This window comes from Triticum dicoccoides, chromosome 5B (genome assembly GCF_002162155.2).
Source record: "Triticum dicoccoides isolate Atlit2015 ecotype Zavitan chromosome 5B, WEW_v2.0, whole genome shotgun sequence".
In the NCBI taxonomy this organism is placed as follows: Eukaryota; Viridiplantae; Streptophyta; class Magnoliopsida; order Poales; family Poaceae; genus Triticum; species Triticum dicoccoides.
The window spans coordinates 457,074,042-457,081,763 of NC_041389.1; the positions used below are offsets into that span (position 1 = coordinate 457,074,042).

Here is a 7,722-nt window from a genome sequence, read left to right on the forward strand (position 1 = left end):
CGGATTGAATACTTTTATGGATTTGAGAGAACTTGGTATATTTATTGCATATGAATACTCGTGGTGACAATGGGGTATCGTATTGATTCACTTGATATATGTTTTGGCACCCAACTGGCGGATTCCCGAGATGACATTGGGGTAATCTACGCATAGGGGTTGATGCACGTTCTTCTCTTTGTTTCTCCGGTAGAAATCTTGGGGCACTCTTTGAGATTCTTTGTGTTGGATTGAGTATTAGGAATTTGAAATTGTTTGGTGTTATTTAGTATGAACTCTTGGGTAGATCGACCGGAGAGAATAGCTTCGAGGTGGTTTCGTACCCTACAAATAATTTCTTCTTATGTTCTCCGCTAGATAGGAACTTTGGAGTGATTCTTCATCGCACTTTGAGGGGTGGTTATATGACCCAATTATATTAGCACTGTCGAGAGATTGTACTAACGAAAGTACGGACCCTAGGCCTCATTTTCAAGCATTGCAATACCGTTTGTGCTCCGTTTTATCAATTGCTACATTGCTGTTTTTTATTGTTCCTATTACAAAAATCAATATATACTATCATTACTACACTTGTATCACCATCTCTTCGCCGAACTAGTGCACCTATACAAATTACCATTGTATTTGGTGTGTTGTGGACACAAGAGACTTTTTGTTATTTGGTTGCAGGGTTGTTTGAGAGAGACCATCTTCATCCTACACCTCCCACGGATTGATAAAGCTTAGGTCATCCACTTGAGGGAAAATTGCTACTGTCCTACAAAACTCTGCGCTTGGGGGCCCAACACGAGTCTACAAGAATAAAGTTGCATAGTAGACATCAGACATGTACCAGATCGACCTATGACGGGTTTTTCGAAGATAAACCCGACAAATCCCGCGGTAGGGCATGCTAGCTAGGCGACTTGACACGATGGTAACAAGGACAAGGATCTACCCAGGTTCGGGCTCTCATGGAGGAGAAAATACCCTACGTCCTACTCTTCGTTGTATTGCATTGGAGTGTACATAGAGTACAAAGTACCCCAGGGATTTCAATGTGTCTATTTACGAGCCCTCACCCCAGGTTATATATCATATCGAGAGCCCCAGGGGTATGAATCCTAGTCTATAATGTACGGGGAGGCGGATTCCTTCACTATCCCAACTTCTTATCTTGCGCACCAAGTCTTCTAGAACCTTCACGTGATCTGCCATGGGCTGCCTAAAGTGGCCATGGGCGGAACCGACTTAGTGGACCTCACCCTGACCCACTAGACTAGGAACCGACGTAGTGTCCCCTTAGTCGGGACACCGTCAATAGCCCCTGAACCGCTCTTCTAATATGGAAGGAAGCAGTGGCATTTATAGTTGCAAAAAGGAACTTTCTTAAAAAGGAATGAAGTAGTGGCATTGGTGTTATCCTTAAAGAAGAAAGAAAATGAGACAAAAATAAAATAATAAAATTTTCTAAGGAAGAATGAATTAGTAACATTGGTATTATCCTTTAAGAGGAAATAAGATTAAACGATATTGACATAATTTGAACAAAAATTACACCTTTTATAATATGCAAGAATAAGCACATAATAGATGAATTTAGGAAAAGTATTCTAAGAATGAATGAGTTAGTGGCATTAGTTGCCATTAAAGAAGAAAGGAAATGAAATAAACTAAAATAAAACTAAAAATAAGTTTTTAAGGTAGAACAAATTAATGGTATTATTATTACAAGAAAGAAAATAAAAAAACTTAATAAAAAACTTGTACCCGACTTTGCACCTTTTTAATATGTAAAAAATAAGCATATAAGGGCATCTCCAACGCTGACCAGTAAACCGACACCACAAATGTCACTTTTTATGTCCGGATGTGGTCCGCGGACATGATGGGGTAGGGAGCCATCCAACGCTATTCACAAATTAATCCATTTGGAAGGAGAGAGAGGAGTAGAGGGGACCATGCATGTGGTGGCATACTGTGGTGTGGTGACCGGTTCGGGAAGAGAGAGGAGAGGGGGGGCCATGCATGTGAAGAGAGAGAAAAGCAAGGAAGACCTCGTGGGGGCTTTTTGTTGGTCAATTGCATGTCTGGACTCCCGCATAGCTCCCCGGTTTAGTTTCAAATTCCGGTAAAAAGGATGTCTGAACCACTTCATGAACCGATAGGTGTTCCCGTTGGATGACAAAAATTGACACAAGTGGTCCGGGCACCACAATCCGAACATATACCAAAGCTTTGAGGATCTCCTTTGGAGATGCCGTAATAGTGCAATTCTTTTGTCTATACACTTTATAATCACCCAATATCCCAAAATACTCATAAAAACCAAGTAAAAACAGAAAAGGAAAAAAGGCATACAAACAGGAAAAAAAAGAGAAAGCATTGTGGGCTTATAAGGAGGCAACAGAAGGAAACACGAAATGAGCTTCAACTCGATAAGGGGTAGACTAACCTAAAAGAGTGGTCAGACGAAAATTTAGACCCAAAAACTCACAGCACACACAAAAGAATGAAGAAGTACGAATCTTGAAGTAGAAATTAATCCTAATCGACTAACCCAAATTAAATTTTCAGGCAACTTACATATAGCTATATAGCTAGAGTGAATAATTATTATTACAACTCCTAAAATTACCATTTACGACCCTATAGCACAAGAAAAAGCATGACGCGCGTATTATAACTTGTATACAACTCAAAGTCTCAAACCATTGGGACGATTATGAAAAGGTACTATTTATATTAATTTTTGTGTGTGAAAAGAAGTTACATATCCCTTCGTTTGGAATTACTTGTCGCAGAAATTGATAAAAATGAATATATTTAGAACTAAAATACGTCTAAATACATCTATTTCTCTGACAAGTGAATTACTTGTCGTAGAAATGGATAAAATGGTTGTATTTAAAATTAAAATACGTCTAGATACATCTATTTCTCCAGCAAGTACTTCCGGATGGAGGAATTAATATTTATGTTTTGTTGGGCAAATCTAACTCAGTAATGTAGACAAATTATATCGTGGATGTGACCTCACACCTTAACTAAAGCAACTCGACCCAATTATAATGTTTTCTCGAGAGTACGCCAACGGCGTATTATAGCTTTATAGAAGGTAGAATGACAATTACAAGAAGACCCAATTATAATGTCACAGTCAGGTTTGCATACTGGATGGACACCAAGGTATTAAGATTTTGTTAATCCTCATTCGCCTAGGAATTTCTTGTTTCTTTTTTTTGAGCATCAGTACAGACACAAGCGCTCATATACACGCGCATACACTCACCCCTATGAACGCACACACACACCCTACCCTTATGAGCATCTCCGAAAGACTGAGCCGGCATATCATCTAGATTTACGAAGCCACCGTAGGCACCTCGTCGTCGACGGGAACGTCTCCTCCCACTGAAAGCGCATCGCCGGAAATCCTGAAATAAATTCAGAAATAATACGAGCATCGGGATTTGAACCCTGATGGGTTGAGGATACCACTGTTCACCTAACCATCTCAACCACAGGTTGGTTCGCGGGATTTCTTGTTTCTTAATTGGCCTCAATAACCATCGATCCAATGCTGAGACTCGTGCCCGGTTTCACTTTTTTTTTGCACCGATTGAACAAATTATTGCATCATGATAAACATATTTTAAATATGTATAAAATTTGTGTACACTTGACTTGTTATACTCCTACTCCCTTCGTCCCAAAATAAATGACTCAACTTTGTACTAACTTTGTACTAAAGCTAGTACAAAGTTGAGTCACTTATTTCAAAACGGAGGGAGTACTTGTTTACAACAAACCATTATTACAACATAGTGAACAGTGAATGGTTTTTGAATGAGACACAGGCTTAAGGTTTCTTAAGCCACCTTTTTCTAAGCTTCTTATATACTACGGAGTACAATACTTAAGGTTTCTTCGAGAGTACAACATAGTGGGGCTGTTTAGCAGCCCTCTGCTTCCCCCCCTCATCCTGTTTCTGTTGCTTAGAAACTTTGTACAGTTTTCCCCCTCCTATAATGAAAAAGGCAGAGCTCCTGCCAGTTCCGGTCAAAAAAAAAATACTTAAAGTTTCTTAATCCAGCTTTTTTAATCAGTTTTTGCATATTAACCACACTCTTGCTCCTTGAGGTTTGATAAATCCGTATAAGACGCCTTCGCTGCCGGCACGGACACGATGAGCTGGTCCGACCTGCCCGCCGATCTCTTGGCGGGGATCACCGACAGGATGAGCGAGCCGAATATGGCGAATCCTAACGCTTTGCGCGCGCAATGCGAATCCCTGTCGTTGCTCGGCTCCTTCATGTGGATGAGAGCCCCTTACACGCATGGCTCTTTCCTCTCTCTTCCTGCACACACACTGAGCGAGCACGCTGACTTGGCGCGCTTGCGCTCGGTGTGCCCATCCTGGCGCTCGGCTTCGGCGGTGCACGCCGCCCGCCGCTGCTCCTCCTGTCCCCCGAACACCAGTCCCATGTCGACTGCCGCCTCTGGTCACTCGCCGACGACAGCGTCGTGAAGATCTCCGTGCCAGCCGCTCGCGGGAGCTCCTTCCTCTCCGCTTCGCCGCAAGGCTGGGCGCTCGCCGTGGACAGCGACTTCTCGGCCACGCTGCTGCACCCCTTCACCGGCGCCTCGGCCAGCCTGCCCGCGCTGCTACGCTCGCTCAGCCTCAGCGTCAACTTCATCGTCCGTGACATGGTGTGGGATCGGTCGCCGCACGCCGTCATGATGGCGCGGACCGGGAGGCAGGAGCAGGGTGTCGTACCTGTGCGCCTTCATCTGCCGGCCGGGCGACGAGTCATGGAGCACGGTGGAGTGCTCGGAGCATCACCTACTGCGACGGCGTGTTCCACCTCTTCGACGGGGAGACCCGCAGGACGGTCGGCCTGGACAGTGAGACCTTCGCCGTGGCCGCGGTGATCCAGCCGCCGGTGATGCTCATGCCGGAGCACCTGCGCAGGGGAGCCCCCTGGAACCGGCGCAGAGCCGAGTCGACGCTCGTCGTGTCCCCCGGCGATCTCCTCGTGATCGTCAGGACGCACCTCCTGCTCCCGGGAGCATCGGACGGCTCGAGAGAGCTCTTCAAGGCCTTCCGCTGCCGCCTGGGCCGCCGCAGCCGTATCCCAACGAGATGGTCGGAGGTCGACGACATCGGCGACCGCGCCGTGTTTGTGGACAGCTTCCGCGGCTTCTTCGTGGAGGCCAACGGGGTCAACGGGGTGCGGAGGAACTGCATGTACGTGGCGAGCTCGTGCCAGGACGCCGACGGCGACAGCAGGTACGCCGTCTCTGCGCTCGACCTCGCTCGCCTCACCACCGAGCGTCTCTCGCTCGGGAACCTGGGGAGCCGCCGGTGCGATGGAGGGTTCCGGGAGTGGCCTTCGTGGTCCATGCCGAATCTGCAGCCCTGCACCGGTCCAAAGTCCAAACAAAACAGCGCGCTCCCATGGCGTCAAGGTAGCAGGAATAAGGGCTCTTTTCTAGGGGAGGAATAAGAGCTGTTAATTTTGATACTGGTAGAACCGTAGAAGGAGCCGCGGTTCCGATGCAGCAACTATTCTCGGTCTGATGAATCCTGGCGCGTGCTAAATTTGAAACACTGCTTATTAATATTGATTCTGCAGTTTTGAACACTAAAGCTGAGCACATTCTTGCGGTACATTCATTTGATTTTGGTGATTCCATGTTAAATTACTTGTTTATTAGCATTGATTATTTTGGAAGCTTGTATTTAGTTTCACATTTTGAAACACTAAAGTCGCACTTTCCCTCCGTGTGTCTAACTCAAATGCGCACGCAGTCGCTGGAAACTAAAAGTTGCACTTTGTTTATGCAACGCAACGTAGCTAGGTATGCGACTAACTAGAATATTTTTCTAAACCTTTTTCGTTTTAAGTACGTTCAGTTATTTCCTGTTACATCGAGTTATCTTTCGTGTTTTTGGTGCTCAGCTAGAACCATCGTCATCACGCCAGAACAAGGATTTTCATCTTGATTGCCAGATTTTCATCTTGACTGTCGAAGACAACCACCTCTAACACATCAACAAGGTAACGACGCTTTCAACAAGGTAACAATGCAAGTTGATCGCTGCGAGACCCAACCAATTAATGTCAAAACAAGAATTTTTACATCGGACATGAAGTGTTGTTCCAATCATTTTCTTAAAGACGGGTGTTCGAGAATTCACGCCAGGAAAAGGCCTGCTAGTGGAGCACCTGTTTTGCCTACTAATGGCGCACTACAGGTGCGCCACTAGCACTACCCCATTATAATTTTTTACTAATGACGCATCACAGGTGCGTCATTAGTATCTGGTATACTAATGGCGCACCAGGCAGTGCGCCATTAGTATGCCTCTCAGGGGGCCATATTTACCCATGTGCTCTGGCTTACTAATGGCGCACTAGTTGACGGTGTGCCACTAGTGTACTTTTTTCAGTGCGCCACTAAACTGCTGAGTGGTGCGCCACTAGTATGAATATTAGGGATTTTTTTTCTTTTCTGATATTTGCACAGGTTACAAAACATATTACTGCACAGAATATGGAGAGCACAACATATAAATAGCAGATTTATCGAATATAATAGAAGATTAGTCTCCTAATACAATTCATCATATTACTCTCAAAATACCGAACAAAGTTAGAACATTATAAGTCTCGAAACCGCGAGTAGCGAGTTTGTCTTCACATTACAAGTCGATATCGATCATAAAAACTACCATCACATAGAAGAGAGTTGCGGTCATCACGATGAGCATAATCGCGATGAAACTGGTCTTCATCCGGTTCCTCCAACGCTCCCTCCTCTCTCCCGCTAGATAGCGCGCGTATCTAACTTCCGCCTCCGCCCTAGTGGTGTACCCTTTGTAACTGTTACCGCTAAAACGGTGAACCTGTCTCCGACACTCCTCCCAGTCGTCGTAGACTCCGGGAACCTTACCCTTGTACACGACATACGATGGCATCTCTATGCACTAGCCAAACAAAACGTTAGTAACAATTCACAGACAATACATAAGCAATATATAAGTATGCAACAAAAGGATCGGAAGAGAAAGCAACACATTAATAGCACGGTTCATGGTCCTACTAATAAATAGCATCGATTACATATAAGTTGAACGACTGTCCAAACCAAAGAGACATACAAGTTCATTAAAGTTTAATATTACAACATGAGCCAATCGACATTTCAGAACTACATAGCATCACTACTTTCGACTCGACTCAGGGACCGGAGCGTGGATGAAGCCGCCGTCTTTCGTGATGGTCATGAAATCACGGGCGTTGTCAGCCTGCATTTGTAGCGTTGTTTCTATCTCACTGTTGGATGGTTGAGATCTGAGGTAGAACTGTCCCGAGGTATGAAGGACATCTTGATGGATGATTTCCGCAAACTCCGACTGGATGCGAAAGAATTCTTGTCTGATGTCCGCGTCCTGGATTGCCGACAAGCGTGTGGCCCAATCTTTGAGATTATTTGGTAGCAGAAGGTGATTATGGTCCCGTACGATTGCCCGCATGTGATGGAGGGCGTAGTAGGCATCCTTCTGACCGCCAGGCGGCTGCTTGACGCAGGGGAACGTCGTATTGTGGGTGAACACGTGCTTGCTGTACCTACGAACTGGCCTCTTGAAGGTGCCTCCAGATCTGGCGTAGCCGGGGAGAGCATCATCAAGAACTTTCTTGATATTTGTGTAGTCTATCTTCGACTCATGGT

General features: G+C 45.3%; 1 pseudogene; it reads left to right on the forward strand.

Annotated features, from left to right (window-relative positions):
• Positions 1-4,171: 4,171 nt before the first annotated feature.
• LOC119309731 lies at positions 4,172-5,492 on the forward strand (annotated as a pseudogene).
• The last annotated feature ends 2,230 nt before the right edge of the window (positions 5,493-7,722 follow it).